General features: G+C 35.5%; 1 protein-coding gene across 3 annotated transcripts in view; it reads right to left on the reverse strand.

The window, feature by feature from the left end:
* LOC146399572 (uncharacterized) overlaps window positions 1-16,715 on the reverse strand; it is a 617,271-nt gene that overhangs the window by 521,373 nt on the left and 79,183 nt on the right. The window contains exon 3 of one of the 3 annotated variants that reach the window (XR_014818094.1): window positions 11,800-15,675. The exons of the other annotated variants lie outside the window; for them this stretch is intronic. The gene's annotated coding sequence lies outside the window, so the exon portion shown is untranslated. Of the gene's footprint in view, window positions 1-11,799; window positions 15,676-16,715 lie in introns of those variants that run through there. 3 annotated transcript variants of the gene reach the window in all.

Consider the following 16,715-nt stretch of genomic DNA (forward strand, 5'->3'; position numbering starts at 1 on the left):
TTAAAAATTTATGGCAGCCTGGGGGGGGGGGGTGTTTGGCTAGACTAGAAAAAATAGAAATGCAGTAAGTGTGGGAAGAAAATGAACATTGGACTGGGTGTGAAAATCAGTTAGAATACGTTGTATTTGAAACAACATTCAGTGGAGAACCTGGTAGAGCTTTGGGATATATGGATCTGGAGTTAAGGAGAGAGGTTTAACCTGAAATCACAGTTTTTGAAATCATAAGCATCAGTGGAAATAAACACTAATGCTTTTGTCAGGATCATCCTGAGTGGATGAAATGGATTCAGCCGTCCTGCTCCGAAACAGTCTGAAGCACTTTGGTTGATAGCTTTTAGTTGATACATGAACTTCTTGCCTCAGATGTTGGAGCACCCAGCGCCTCAGCTGTCTCCTGCTTTCACACTGAGTAAGAGGTGTTCTTTTCCTTTGTTACTTTGATACTTAATGTGTGTTCTAAGATTGCATCTCCTCTTTGAATCCCTTACTTGATTAATGTGAAAAGTCTTCTTTGACAGAGCAAGGATTTTAAACCAAATCCAACGCATCTTATATTGTTGTCTCTCCAGTCATGTCTGAGACTTTTTCACTTGTAGATTCCTCAGAAAGAACCCAGGAGAAAAATATTCTCTGATATTTGCAATTTCATGATAATTCTTAATTGGGCTAACTGTAAGGTCCAAGTAGAGTTTCTTTTCTTGAGTGTCTTAAATATGTTACACCATTGTCTTCTGGCTTCCATGTCAAAAAGAATGGTAACAATCTGATTTTCTTTCACATTTAACTAGTTTGGTCTTTTCTGCCTAAGACCAGAGGATTCTATTCAGCTTTCTCTTTGAAGTTTAATTATTTTGCCGTAACATTTTTCAGTGTTGGCACTAATAGATAAACATTCCCAGGAATACAGTGTGTCCTTTCATTGTGAATTTTCAAGTCCTCTTTTATTTTTGGTAAGTTTTTGAGTTACAATTATTAGCATTTATCTTTATTTACTGTTATTTTTCTTCTCTAGGGTCTTCTATTGGACATGTTTGTCCTTGTCTGTCTGTCTTTATTTCTAACACTTTTGCCAAGCCTTTTATTTTGAGTTTTAAAGTTTCCTTCTCTTCATATGTCTCTTAAGACATTATCTGTTGTATTACTTGTTTTCATGTTACTTCTAGTTTACTTTTCAATTATGAGTTTGTTTGTTTGTTTTTTGGTTATATTCTTTGTACTTTGCTAATTTTGTTACCACTTTTTTCTAGTCTTCTTTTTCTTTAAGCAGATTTTTATGAGTCATTCTAATTATTATTTATGTTCTTAAATGTCTTTTAACATTTTCTTCATTTCTTTGGGATCACTTGAAAATATTAGGTTACAGTTTTCACCATTTTCAAAAATACAGGCTTTTTTTTTTGCTGTTTCTACAGAGGTATTATTCTCTCTCTCTTTCTTTTGTGTCTTTGTGTGTGTGTGTTTTAGGGCTGCACCGGCAGCATGCGGAGGTTCCCAGGCTAGGGGTTGAATCAGAGCTGTAGCAGCTGGCCTGTGCCACAGCCGCAGCAACACTGGATCCTTAACCCACTGAGCAAGGCCAGGGATCTGACCTGTGTCCTCATGGATACTAGTCTGGTCATTAATTGCTGAGCCATAACAGGAACTCCTCTCTTTTTCTTATATAATAAATTTAAATGTAACTTACCTAAAATCTGTATCTATGGACCAGTGTTTTAATGAAATGAGTTTTCCTTTACTTTCAGAAGAGGAGAAGGGACCAAAAGACAATTTTACTTTTATGTTTCTGGTGTTCCCTCTATAAATCACTCTATTTGAGAGAAATGCTTTTGTGAATTTCACAATTCTTTTGTGAAATTTGATTCCCACTGTAACACTTTTATCTGAAACTTCTTTTTCCTTTGACTCTCTTTCCTACTCTGTTCAATTTGTGTTCCATTCCCAGCAGTTTCTACTCTCTTAGAAAAAAGATTGCATTAAACGGTTTCTAAAATCCGTCCTGTCCAGCAACATCAGATATCCTCCATTGCCCCTGCATGCTAACTTGGAATTTGTATACTGCAAAAGCCCCTTCTTCTACATGTGTCTGTGTTTTCAGATCAACTGGCTTTACTTTCCAGTTAAGTCCCTAGTGGCAATTTTATTGTTTATTGTCAGGACCGTTTTTTTTTTTTTTTTTTTCTGCTTTTACTCTCATAGATGATGCTGCTAAATGGTGTTGTAGCTGTTGGTAGTTTGTATCTTTAGGTTCAGGAGAAATTCTTGTCCCTGGGGGTTTTTTGTAGATGTTATTTATAGGTGTTTGGTTTTCATTACTCTTACTGTGTTACTGTTCATCATCTTCCCATAATCCTTCATTAAAAAAAATTTATTCATTTGATTCTGTTTAAGAGTTAAATTTATACATCTGACCAAAGCTGTTTAGCAGTCTAGGAACAGAAGTTTTTAAGTATTATTATTCTTTTCTTTGTAAGCAATAATTAGAATTCGAAATAACTCCCACAAGGGAAAAAAATCATTTTAAAAAGAATATTTTATTCAGTTTTTTACTGCAACTATGACTAAATGGCCCATTTAAATCATTTTAATACAACTAAAAAATTCCAAGAAAAATAACCAAAGGAAAAAATGGAGGTAGATTACCCTTTGTAGTGATAAGGTATTTCTTCTGGGACTGTAAACACTTTAAAATCAATTCTTTTAAATGTCAAAAAATTATGCATTATAGCCTGAAAAAAAAATGCACAGTACTACAAGAGTCATTATCCTTTACATTCCGCATAAAACCTTGGCTTTGACTGTCATGGTTGCAACCTAAGTCATACTTTCAAAATAGCCATATAAGTTATAAATAGTCCTTCATAAAAGCACTTTTTTTTTTTTTTTGTGGGACCAGAAAATGAAAACCCAGTTCTCTCCAACTCACCTCTATCCTTTTTCTCTTAATTTTATTAATAGCCCATAGTGGGGATTAATGGAAAGTTTAGTATGGCTCCATGATGGCAGTAGACATTTGTTTTCTATGAGGTTAATTCTTTTTCCAACAATAACAAAGCATTTTCCAATAGTAGAGCAGGAAAACAGAGGGGTTCTTTATATTCAAGCAGGGTTTTTAGGTCTGTGCTCCTTTTAGATCTCACTGAAATTAATATTGCCTGACAGCTTTAAGACTTGAGTGGTGATTAAGCTAGACAAGTTGTGGGAATAACAATGAGTTGTTCTTTGTGGATAATTGGAACTGTGGTAACTTTTTCATTTGACATTCAGCATAGCCCTCTGGATGGAGAGTGACTGGGAATGGAATATTTGATCTCTTTGAGGAAAGTATAGTATTTTATTCATTTTCTAATGCTCAGTACCTAACACAAAGCCTGGCATGTAGTAAAAGCTAAAAATATTTGTTGCATTCAGGACTGAATAAGTAAATGAATGAGTGAATGAACTAATAAATAAAATTCACTTTCACCAAAGCAGTATTATTGTCTTCATCTATCCAGATATTAAACATAGTCCTTGGAAAATTTGCTATCCAATATCCAATATATGATCACTTAAAGTAGAGTAGTTCGTATTTAGAATGGTGAACTTTGTAGTCGAAATGAACATAAACAGTCCCTATAAGGCACTGTGCCATGAATAAAACAGAAAACAATAATGTGGAAACATACTTTTCCCTGAATGTTTCCTGTGCCCGTGTTCTATTTTAAAACATGATTGATGACCATTCCTGCTGAAGAACCCTTAAAATAGAGAATTTGACATTTCAGTTTCTCGTATTTCTTTGAACACATGGCTCCCTTTCTGGTTGGAGTGCCATCATTTCTTCTTTGTCAGATGAACTGCTTTGGAGAGAGAAAAGCCTAGATTTCTCTTCTGTTCTCGTGACTTTTAGAATTACTAAGGAAAAACTCAATACATAGGGAAATTTTGTTCCAAAATAATGATGGCACTATGTTTTAGTTTAATTAGGGCCATACTCCATTGAGAATGGCAAGCAAATGTTTTGCATTTAAAACCAGCTTTGTACAGATCCAAATGACTTGAAGGTGAAGACTACATGAAATAATTACATTCACTAAATATCCCAAATCCCATTTTTGTTCAAAAGTTCAGATATCTCACAAAAGCTGTCAAAAAAAGCACAGGACATTGCAAATCTAAAATCTTGGTTTTGTTCACATCGTGCGCTAGAAATAATAACTGGTACCAAAAAATGAATAAGAAAAGGTAACAAAGTAAGTAGATTTTTTATGTGCATAGCAAATAAGCTAAATACACACAAGTGTGAGGATTTTTTTCTAATGAGTAATAACTTTAGCATTATGTTCTAAAAATTATATGTTTATGCTTTAAACTATATAAGGAAGAAAGAGGGAGTTCCCGTCGTGGCGCAGTGGTTAACGAATCCGACTAGGAACCATGAGGTTGCGGGTTCGGTCCCTGCCCTTGCTCAGTGGGTTAACGATCCGGCGTTGCCGTGAGCCGTGGTGTAGGTCGCAGACGCGGCTCGGATCCCGCGGTGCTGTGGCTCTGGCGTAGGCCGCTGGCTACAACTCCGATTAGACCCCTAGCCTGGGAACCTCCATATGCCGCGGGAGCGGCCCAAGAAATAGCAACAACAAAAAGACATAAGGAAGAAAGAGCAACATCCATAGCAATAGCAGTATACCAAACAGGTTAACATTTAACCTACATAATTTCACCCTGCCTTTGATTTTATAAAAAAACCATCTTTGTTAATCTTCTTCTGAAACTCCTATTTTATGTATTCAGCCATGTCAGAAATTCACTGATTTCTTATTAATTTTTAATCTTTTGATTACTGCAATAAGTTTAGTGAATATCCATCATCTCATCTAAATACAACATTAAAGATACAGAAAAACTTGTTTTCCCTTGTGATGGGAACGCTTAGGATTTACTCTTGACAAATTTACTGTACAACATAGAGCAGTGTTAATTATGTTTATCATGTTGTGCATGACATGCCTGGTACCTATGCACCTTATAACTGGAAGTTGGAACCTTGGACTGCCTTCAGCCAATTCTTCCTACCCTCTATTCCTGCATCTGGGAACCACAAATCTGATCTCTTTTCCTGAGTTTGTTTGTTTTTGAAATATACAGAACCTACAAGACTGAGTTAGTTTCTATCACATTCACTATTTCTATACAATTCAAAATGATCACTATCATAAATGTAGTTACTGTCTGTCACCAAAGATATTTCATAATTATTGACTCTTTTCCTCACACTGTACAATTACTGCTTGTAACTCATTTATTTTGCAGCTGGAAGTTTGTACCTCTGAAATGCCTTATCTGTTTCTCTCTCCCAACCCCCTCCTTTCTGGCAACCACCTGTTTGTCTATATCTATGATTATGTTTCTGTTTTGTTATGTGTGTTTATCTGTTTTTTTTTTTTTTAGATTCTACGTATAAGTGAAATCATGCAATATTTGTTTTTGTCTGACTTATTTCACTTAGAATAATACACTCTATGTCCATTCATGTTGTTATAAATGGAAAGATTTTATTTTTTATGTCATATTACATATATATCACATTTTCTTTATTCTATATGTTCACCATTATAAATAATGATAGAATGAACATGAGAGTGTATATATCTTTTCTACCTAGGGTTTTCATTTTCTTTGGATAAATATCCAGGAGTGGAATTGGTGCATTGTAAGGTAATTTGATTTTACGTTTTTTGAGAAATCTCCATACTCTTTTTCCATAGAGGCTGCACCAATTTACATTCTCACCAGCAGTACACAAGGGCTCCTTTTCTCTCCACATCTTCACCAACACTTTGTATTTGTTGTCTCATTGATAATAGCCATTGTAACACATGTGAGGTGAGGTCTCATTATGGTTTTGATTTGCGTTTCCCTGATGATTAGTGATGTTGAGCATCTTGCATGTACCTGTTGACCAAATACATGTCTTCTTTAAAAAAAAGTCTATTCATAATATCTGCATTTTTAATTGAATTGTTTATTGTTTTTCTTTAAATTTAAATTTCTTTAAATTTCTTTTCAAATTTAAATATGATTTATTTTTATATTTTGGGTATTAACCCTTTATCTGATATCTTGTTTGACATATATTCTTCCATTCAGTAGGCAGCCTTTTGTTGATAGTTTCCTTTGCCATGCAACAACTTTTTAATTTGATATAGTCCCATTTGTTTAATTTTTGCTTTTGTTTCCCTTGCTTAAGGAGGCATATCCAAAAGCATATTACTAAGAGTGATGTCAAAGAGCATGCTGCCTACGTTTTGTTTTAGAAGTTTTATGGTTTCAGTCATATTTATATTTAAGTCTTTAATCCACTTTATTTTTGCATGTGGTGTGAGAAAGCAGTCCAATTTGATTCTTTATTGTAGCTTTCCAGTTTTCCCAATGAAATTTATTGAAGAGGCTGTCTTTTCTCCTATTGCATATTTTTGCCTTCTTTGTCATAGATTAATTGCCCTTATAAGTGTGGGTTTATTTCTGGTCTCTGTATTCTGTTCCATTGATCTATGTATCTGTTTTTGAACGAGTATCATACAGTTTTGAATAATGTGGCTTTGTAGTATAGTTTGAAATCAAGGACCATGATGCTTTCAGCTTTGTGTACCACATCAACAAATTGAAAGTAAAAATCATATGAACACCTCAGTAGATGCAGAAAGAGCTTTGGACAAAGGTCAACATTCACTTGTAATAAAAACTCTCAACAAGGCACGTGCAGAGGAGAAAAAAAAACCTTAACATAATAAAAGCCACATATGAAAGATTCGGAACTAACTTCATTCTCAACAGTGAAAACATGAAATAAAGCATTTATTATATGATCAGGAACAGGAAAAGAATGCCCAGTCTGGTGCCTTTTATTCAACATAGAATTAGAAGTCCTGGCCACAGAAGATTAGAAAAATAAAGAGATAAAAGAATTCCACATTGGAAAGAAAGGAAGGAGGAGGTGAAGATGCAGAGTAGGATGATGCTGAACTCACCTCCCCTCAAAAACACATCAAAATTACATTTACATGTAGAGAAATTTGCACTGAAAACAAGCTGGATACTGGCAGAAAGACCATTACATAACAAAAACTGTAAGATCCACAAAAAGTCAGGTATGAAGGAAAGAGAAGTGATCATATCAGGACCTGCAGCCTTGAGACGGTATACAGAAGAGAAGAGGGGTTATATAGGCTCTGAGATCCTCCTTGTGGCTAAAACCACATATTGGGCATCCACAGCAAGGCCTGGAGTCTGACACCAGGAAGAAGTTTCTTTGGCTGTTTTGAAAACCAGTGAGAGAAAGGGTTGTGGGAACATTTATGCTCTGCTCATGAATAGTACTCACACACTATCTTGCTCCCAAAACAAGGCAGAAGATATATAAAAAACATATAAGGAAGAGCTAATACCATCCCTCTCAAACATTTCCAAAAGGTCAAAGAGGATAGAACACTTCCATTTTCATTTTACAAAGCCACAATATCCTGATAGCAAAACAAGACAAAGACAATACCCAAAAAGAAAATTACAGGAGTTCTTGCTGTGGCACAGTGGGATTGGTGATGTCTCTGCAGTGCCAGGACACAGATTCAATCCCTGGCCCAGCATAAAGGGTTAAAGGATTCTGTATTGCTGCAGCTTCAGTGGAGGTTGCATCTGTGGCTCAGATCTGATCCTGGCCTGGAAACTTCCTATGCCGTGGCATGAGAGAAAGCAAGCAAGCAAGCAAGTGAGGGAGGGAGGGAAGGAGGAAGGAAGGAAAGAAGGAAGAAAGGAAGGAAAATAGGAAGAAAATTACAGGCAGATATTTCTGTTGAGTATAGATGCAAATCTTCAACAAAACACTAGCAAACTAAACCCAACAATATATAAAAAGGTTCATGATCAAGTGGGGTTTATTCCAGGGGTATACAAGGATGGTTCAATATCCCTTAATCAATCTATACGATACATCACATCATCAAAAAAAAAAAGATAAAAATCACATGATCATCTCAGCACATGCAGGGAAAGCATTTTACAAAATTCAACATCCATTCACAATTTAAAAAAAAACTCTCCTCAAATTTAGTAAAAAGGGGAGTTTCTCCTGTGGTGCAGTGGGTTAATTATCTGGCTTGTCTCTGCAGCATTGTCTGTTCAATCCCTGGCCCAGCACAGTGTGCTACAGCTGCAGCTCAGATTTGATTTCTAGCTGGAAACTTCCATATGCTGTGGGTGGAACCAAAAAAAAGGGGGAAAATTAGTATAGAGGGAATATCATAATATAACAAAAACTTTTTATGACAAACCCACAGCTAACATTGTAGTCAATGATAAAAATCTGAAAACTTGGAGTTCCCATCGTGGCGTAGCAGAAATGAATCTGACTAGGAACCATGAGGTTGCAGGTTCGATCCCTGGCCTCGCTTAGTGGGTTAAGGATCCAGCATTGCTGTGATCTGTGGTGTAGGTCCCAGACATATCTTGGATCTGGTGTTGCTGTGGCTGTGGTATAGGCCAGCAGCTATAGCTCTGATTAGACCTCTAGCCTGGGAACCTCCATGTGCCACAGGTGTGGCCCTAAAAAACACACAAACAAACAAAAAAAACTGAAAACTTTTCTGCTAAAATCAAGAACAAGACAAGGATGCCCATTCTCTCCACCTCTATTTACCATAGTATTAGAAGTCCTAGCTACAGCAATAAACAGTAAAAAATAAATAAATAAATAAATAAAGAGCATCCAAATTGGGAGGGAAGAAGTTAAACTGTTATTATTTGTAGTCAACTTGATACTATATATATAAAACTCTAAAGTCTCCCCCCCCAAAACTATTAGAACTAATAAATGAATTCAAGAAAGTAGAAAGATATAAGATTAATATACAGCAATCTGTTACTTTTCTATACTCTTATAAAGAACTATCAGAAAGAGAAAGTTTTAACAAATACTGTTTAAAATCATATCAAAAGAATAAAATACCTAGGAATAAAGTTAACAAAGGAGGTAAAAAAGGAGGTTAAAAAAAAAAAAAAAGACTTCTACTCTGAAAACTATAAGACATTGGTGAAGGAAATTGAAGATGATACAAAGAAGTAGAAAAATAGTCCAATTTAATGGATTGGAAGGACTAATATTGTGACAATGTCTATACAACTCAGGAATCTATAAGTTTAATGCAATCCCTCTGAACTTAAACATTTTTTCATAGAACTAGAATAAATAATTCTGAAATATAAATATATGTGGAATCACAAAAGACCCCCAATAGCCAAAGCAATCTTGAGAAAGAAGAACAAAGCTGGAAAAATCATGCTCCCTGACTGCAGACTATATTATAGAGCTAGAATAATCAAAACAGTATAATACTGGCACACACACACACAAAAGATACATAGAGCAATGGAAAAGAATAGAGAGCCCCAAAATAAACCCACACATTTATGGTCAATTAATCTGTGACAAAGAAGGCAAGAATATATGATGGAGAAAAGACAATTTCCAATGAGTAGTGCTGGGAAAATTGGACAACTACATGTAATTGAATGAAATTAGAAAATTTTCTTACACCATACACAAAAAGAAACTCAAAATGGATTAAAGACCTAAATATAAGACCTCAAAGCATAAAATTCCCAGAGGAAAACATAGGCAGAACACTCTTACATAAATTGTAACAATACTTTTTTGTATCTGTCTTTTAAGGCAAAGGCAACAGCAGGACAAATAAACAAATGTAAACTAATCTAATGCTTTTGCACAGCAAAGGAAACAATGGACAAAACAAAAGACAACCTACTGAATGAGAGAAAATATTTGCAAATGATGTGACTGATGAGGTAATATCCAAAATATGTAAATAGCTTATACAACTCAATATTTAAAAAAACATTTAAAAATGAGCAGAAGGCCTGAATAGACATTTTTTTCCAAAGAAGACATGCAGATGGCCAATAGAAGTTGCTCAAAGTCACTAATCATCGGAGAAATGCTAATCAGAACTGCAATGAGATATCACCTCACACCTGTCAGAATGGCTAGCATCAAAAAGACCACAATAGCAAATGTTAGCAAGGATGTGGAGAAAAGGGAACCCTAGTACATTCTTGGTATGAATGTAAATTAGTATAGCCGTTGTGTAAAACAAGGTGGAGTTTTCTCAACAAAATTAAAATAGAACTACCATATGACCCAGAAATTCTACTGCTGGGTAAATATCTGAAGAAAACAAAAGTACTTATTTGAAAAGATACGTGCACCCCAATATTCATAGCACCATTATTTACAATAGCCAAGTTATGAAAGCAACCTAAGTTTCAATAAACACGTGAATGAATATAGAAAAAAATGGATATAGAAAATATATATACACACACACACACAACGGGATATTGCTCAGCCAAAAAAAAATAAAATGTTGCCATTTGCACAAACATGAATGGACCTGGAGGTTATTACTCTTGGCAAAATAAGTCAGAGGAAGACAAATACCATATGTTATCATATATATATATATGATATATAAATAATACAACAAATGAATAAATATAACAAAACAGAAAAGTACCCACAGATGTGGAGAACAAACTAGTTTCCAGTGGGAAGAGGTAGAGAGAGGAGCAAGAGAGGGGTAGAAGATTAAGAGGTGCAAGATTGCAATTTGAAATTTAACCATCTGCCTTTGTAGCTCATTGTCTTAATTTAAACAGTAATTACTTATAATTTGTTGTAGAATTAAGGTGCATCTAGAATTATTGATGGCTGGAATATAAAACTAAAAGCAGTGTCTTACTCTTAGTATGTGAAAGGATGATTTTTGTTAGGTGAGGTCCAAATCAGGTAGAGAGTTGAGACTCGCAAATATCCAGGGTTGGGAGGAAACCTATTCCTGGAAATCCAAGCTGTTTCTGAGGCTGAAGGAAAGCATATATAAGGAGAGCATATGACAAGTCTAGCAGTGAGAAAATGAGTTTAGCAGTGCTTTGAAATTTAGATTTTACATTGAAAACAATGCAAAAATCTTACAATTTGAAACAGGGCTGTGACATGCTAAGATCAGATCATTGAAAGAAAAACAGTTGACACTTTTAAAATACATGTTGACATGAATAATACTGTCCATTGGCAACCTAATGCAGTAATTAAGAGAACACATTTTTATCACTTATAACAGCAATTAACTGGAACAGATTCATACTTTAACGTCTCCCTGAGGTGGTTATGATTCCCAGAACTCTAAAGGGCTCTGTCAAGTAATTAGAATAAAATATTTTGCCTGACACCAAAACCTGGATCGCTTCTCTTAGAGTCAATTAGAGGTGTTAAATAAACTTTTTCCTTTAGAATTGGTCTGGGAGTGCGTCAGATTACTATTTTCAAAGTGGATAATAGTAAAAATGTCACTTTCTCACCTCTTTTAATCTCTTGTGTTTGTTATCTGAACCTGGTATCAATGCCCTGTACATGAAACATCTTCATTAAATTTCTTTTGAATTTAACTGCTTACAAAATATAATCCCAGGATGTTTTTATGCAGTGAGTGATTTCACCATAAACATTTTTTTCTCCCTTCTCTGTAGGATAAGATAGAAGCTAACTCATCCAGATGATAAATTTGTATAAATACTATGTTTACTATGAAGGAGTAGTCTTCATTATTATCAAATGTTGCAAGCAAGGTGACAAAGTTTTCTGAAAGGTTTTAAAAGAAGATTTCAAGTTAAATAGAAAATTTCATATCAGAATATTATGATATAGTTTTGAATTCTCTTTTCTATTAAAAGAGAAAATTCGACAGGTCAAGAAATAGTGAAAATTTATTTTTTTAATTCTTCTCTGTGCTTCAAACACATAGCAATGATACATAACATATTTTAAAGTAAATAGCATAGAACAAGCAAAAATAAGATTAATATCACGTTGGATCAAAGGTAGAACAGTATTACACAGAGAAAGGGGGGCATTAACTATCAACAGCTAATTAAAAATAAGTAGAGGGGAGTTCCTGTTGTGGCTCAGTGGTAACAAACCCAACTAGAATCCATGAGGACACGGGTTCAATCCCTGGTCTTGCTCAGTGGGTTAAGGATTCAGTGTTGCCAGGAGCTGTTGTGTAGGTCACAGATGTGGCTTGGATCCCATTTTGCTGTGACTGTGGTGTAAGCCAGAGGCTGCTGTATCTCTGATTTGACCCCTGGCCTGGGAACTTCCAAATGCCACATGTGCATCCCTAAAAAGCAAAAAAAAAAAAAAAAAAAGGTAGAGAATGTTAAAAATCTGACTGCTTGCAAAGGCATGTGCAACCCCCATGTTTATTACAGCAATATTTACAGTAGTCAAGTTATGGAAACAATCTAAGTGTCTATCAGTGGATGAATGGATAAAGAAAATGTGGTGTGTATATATACAATGGAATATTATTTGGCCATAAAAAGGATGAAATCTATCCTGCCATTTGCAACAACATGAATGGACCTTGAGAGCTTTATGCTAAGTAAAATAAGACAAACACCATAAAATCTCAAAAAATGGGCAGAAGATCTAAACAGACAATTCTCCAAAGAAGATATATGTATGGCCAAAAAACAAATGAAAAGATATTTAGCATCACTTATCATTAGAGAAATGCAAATCAAAACCACTGTGAGGTAACACCTTATACCAGCCAGAATGGCCATCATCAAAAAATCTTCAAACAATAAGTGCTGGAGAGGGTGTGGAGAAAAAGGAACCCGATGTCACTGTTGGTGGGATTGTAAATTGGCACAACCACTGTGGAAAACAATATGGAGATTCCTCAGTAAACTAAAAATAGAACTACCATTTGATCCAGCGATCCCACTCCTGGACGTCTATCCAGAGAAAACCATGACTCGCAAAGACACATGTACTCCAATGTTCATTGCAGCACTCTTTTCAATAGCCAAGACCTGGAAACAACCTAAATGTCCATCGACAGAGGAGTGGGTCAAGAAGAAGTGGTACATATACACAATGGAATATTACTCAGCCATTAAAAGGAATGAAATAAGGCATCTTTAGCAACATGGATGGACCTAGAAATTATCATGCTAAGTGAAGTCAGTCAGACAATGAGACACCGGCATCAAGTGCTATCACTGACATGTGGAATCTGAAAAAAGGACAGACTGAACTTCTTTGCAGAACAGATACTGACTCACAGACTTTGAAAAACTTATGATTTCCAAAGGAAACAGTTCAGGGGGTGGGGGGATGTGCTGGGGGTGTGGGATGGAAATCCTATAAAATTGGATTGTGATGATCATTGTACAACTAGAAATGTAATAAATTCATTGAGTAATTTAAAAAACTTTAAAATCTCAATTATATGTGGAAATCTAAAAACAAAACAAAAAGAAAAATAAAAAAACAAAATAATAGATACAGAGGACAGATTAGTTGTTGGCACCAGAGGCAGAGGGTGGGAAGTGGACAAAAATGGATAAATAGAGTCAAAAGGTACAAACTTCCAGTTATAAAATAAATTTAGTCACGAGAATATAATGTACAGCATGGCAAATATAGTTAATAATGTACTATGTTATATATGAACATTGTTAAGAGAATAGAGCATAAAATTTCTCATCACAAGGCAAAAATTATATTAACTATGTGAGGTGATGGATGTTAACTAGACTTACTGTGCTGATTATTTCACAATATATACAAATATCAAATTATTATGTTGTATACCTAAAACTAGTATTAGTTTGAATAGTGGTATGTCAATAACATTTCAATAAAAAAATCAACACCTAGAGTTCCTGCAGTGGTGCAGTGAGTTAAGAATCTGCCTGCAGTGGCTCAGGTCACTGTGGATGTGTAGGTTCGATTATTGGCCTGGTGCAGTGTGTTAAAGGATCTGATATTGGAGTTCCCATTGTGGTGCAGTGGAAACAAATCAGACTAGTAACCATGAGGTTACGAGTTTGATCCCTGGCCTTGCTCAGTGGGTTAAGGATCTGGCATTGCTGTGAAGTGTGGTGTAGGTTGTAGACAAGGCTCAGGTCCCATGTTGCTGTGGCTGTAGCTCTGATTCGACCTCTAGCCTGAGAACTTCCATATGCCACAGGTATGGCCCTAAAAAGCAAAAAAGAAAAAGAAAAAATCCAGCTGCAGTGTAGGTTGCAGTGCATAGCCTGAGAACTTCCATATGCCATGGAGGCAGCCATTAAAAGAAAAAAAAAAAAAAAGGACTCATGAGCTAGTGAGGCCCTATTTATGGTGGGGAACTAAGAAGGATCCACTCCATAAGATTAATAGGCATTTTAGTCAAACTTTAAAAACTTTGAAAAAATATAAAACTCTATGTGATTTCTCTGCACTGTAGGGTTTATAAAGCTGTGAGACAGAGATGAGATTAGCACCCAGGGTATTCTCCTTCTGTGCTCAGTGACTGTAATGTGACATTCCCTAAATGCTAGACAGAAACTCCAAGGTCCTGGTCCTGGCCTGGTTATGAGCTAGAGGAGGCCAGGTGGAGCAATTATAATCCTTATTATGAAAGGTGAATTTGGAGAGAAAGTGAGCACTCCCACACAAGAAGCCCTTTAACTAAAATTCTAAAGTGCATAATAGACACACAATAGAGAAAATCAGCAAATAGAAGATTCTTTTCTTATAACATGCATTTAATTGAGTAATCAAAAATTATTTTCAAATAAATATTATACATACACAAACATAAGGAGACACCAATGAAAAGATAAAGGAGTGTCTTGACTCACCTGAATATCTAAATTTTAAAAGTTGTTGAAAAAAAGTCTACTTGTAATAAAAACATTAAGTAATTAGTTTACATATGCATATTTAAAATTACATATTACACAAATATATTAATTTGTAAATATTACATTCTCCACTCATTAACTAATATGATTTAATACAAATTAGTCACATGTGTCCTCAAATATATAACAAAAGAGTTTTGTCTACTTGGAAATATATAAATGATTAGACATGTAGAAGATAAAAGTCAGTTTGGATGTTTTAATCTTTCCATATTTGGTAAATTCATTACTTCTTTAAATCAGCTTTCTGCCCCCTTTCTCTCTTTTCTTTTTTTAGATTACAATAATATGCAGATGATTTCCTTTATGCTGTCCTGTAAGCAGTGTAGTTTTTTGCACTCTTTTCATTCATTTTTCTTTGTTTTCTTCTGACTGGATAATTTCAAATGACTTCCCTTGATTTCATATTTTCTTTCTTATGCTTGATCAAATCTGATGTTAATGCTCTTTATTGCATTTTTCTTTTCATTCCTTGTATTCTTTAGCTCCAGAGTTTCTGTTTGATTCCTTTTTGTGGTTTCTGTCTCTCTATTAAACTTTCCTTATATTTGTATATTTTTCTCCTGATTTCTTGAATTACCTTTCTTTATTTTGTATAATTCACTGAGTTTCCTTAATTCAAGTCTTTTGAATTATTTATCACATATCTTGACTTCTTTTGGAGTTGGTTACTGGAAAAATTTTGTGTTCCTTGTATGGTGTTATGTTCCTTAGAGCCCTGTGTTTCTGTCTTCACAGTTGAAGAAGGAGCTACATCCTATAGTCATTACTGGCAGCCTTGAAGACAGAAATACCTTCTGTCAATCTTAAGAGGGATTCTGAAGCTTTCTCAGAACTTTTCTATGGATACACTCTTCTTTTTCCCTGTTGGGGGAGAAGTATTAAGATTAAATGCCTTCTCTGAATCCTAAAATACAGACCAGGTGCAGAAAACCTCCCATTTGCTTTCTCCATGACAGTGTTTAATGCTCAAGTTTATGTGCTTTCTCTCAGTCCTACAGATTTGGGTTTGTTTTCTTCACATGCTTACTAGCCATCTGCAACAGCTTTCACTTTCCTCCCTTGGCCCCCACACAAGGAGCTGGCTAAGGTGTGGGGATCTGTGTGGGTGAGGTGTGTGGAATGCAAATGATTGCCTTGGCAAGTTGAGATCCATAGAGAAGGCATTCCAGAAACTCATAGGAGGACTTTCTTAAGGAGTCCATGAAAAGATTAGTAGGATCCTCATATTTATCATGTTCTTTAAGATCCCTGGCTGCATATTTCTCAGTTCCTCTATATCCCCCAATGTTACAACACAACTCAGTATTCTGAATGGATTGAGAAAGAATTGGAGTTCATTATCACCATCCAAGACAGATGAGGAAGACAGGCCCTCACTCACACAACTTAATTTTCCTCTGTGGGAGAAGTCTCATGCCAAGTTCTTGGCACTGAGCTATTGTCCCTTGGAGTAGGGCTGACGCAGGTAATTTGAAACTGTTCCTCATACCCTCTTCAATGCATCAAATCTCTGGGGTTTTGTTTTATACATTTTTTTGCTCCAACTCTGTGCTGGATCACCATCACAAAAATCCTGAACTTCCAAAAAGTCACTCTCATTCAAGAGTTTTTGTCAATATTGGTGTCATTTTGGAGGAAGACAGTAGGAAACTCCTATTTTGACATTTTTCTGATGACCCTCTGGACCAAGAAGTTCAGAGAAGAACAGAATAAAACTCTGAAAAATTAAAATGTAATTATTATAATGAAAATAGGAGTTCCCGTTGTGGCGCAGTGGTTAACGAATCTGACTAGGAACCATGAGGTTGCGGGTTCGATCCCTGCCCTTACTCAGTGGGTCAAGGTTCTGGCGTTGCCGTGAGCTGTGGTGTAGGTCGCAGACGTGGCTCAGATCCTGCGTT

This window comes from Sus scrofa, chromosome 10 (assembly GCF_054392235.1).
Source record: "Sus scrofa isolate SSC_HxYL_T2T_F1_AM1 chromosome 10, Sscrofa_HxYL_maternal_Yorkshire_Landrace_v2.0, whole genome shotgun sequence".
Lineage (NCBI taxonomy): Eukaryota > Metazoa > Chordata > Mammalia > Artiodactyla > Suidae > Sus > Sus scrofa.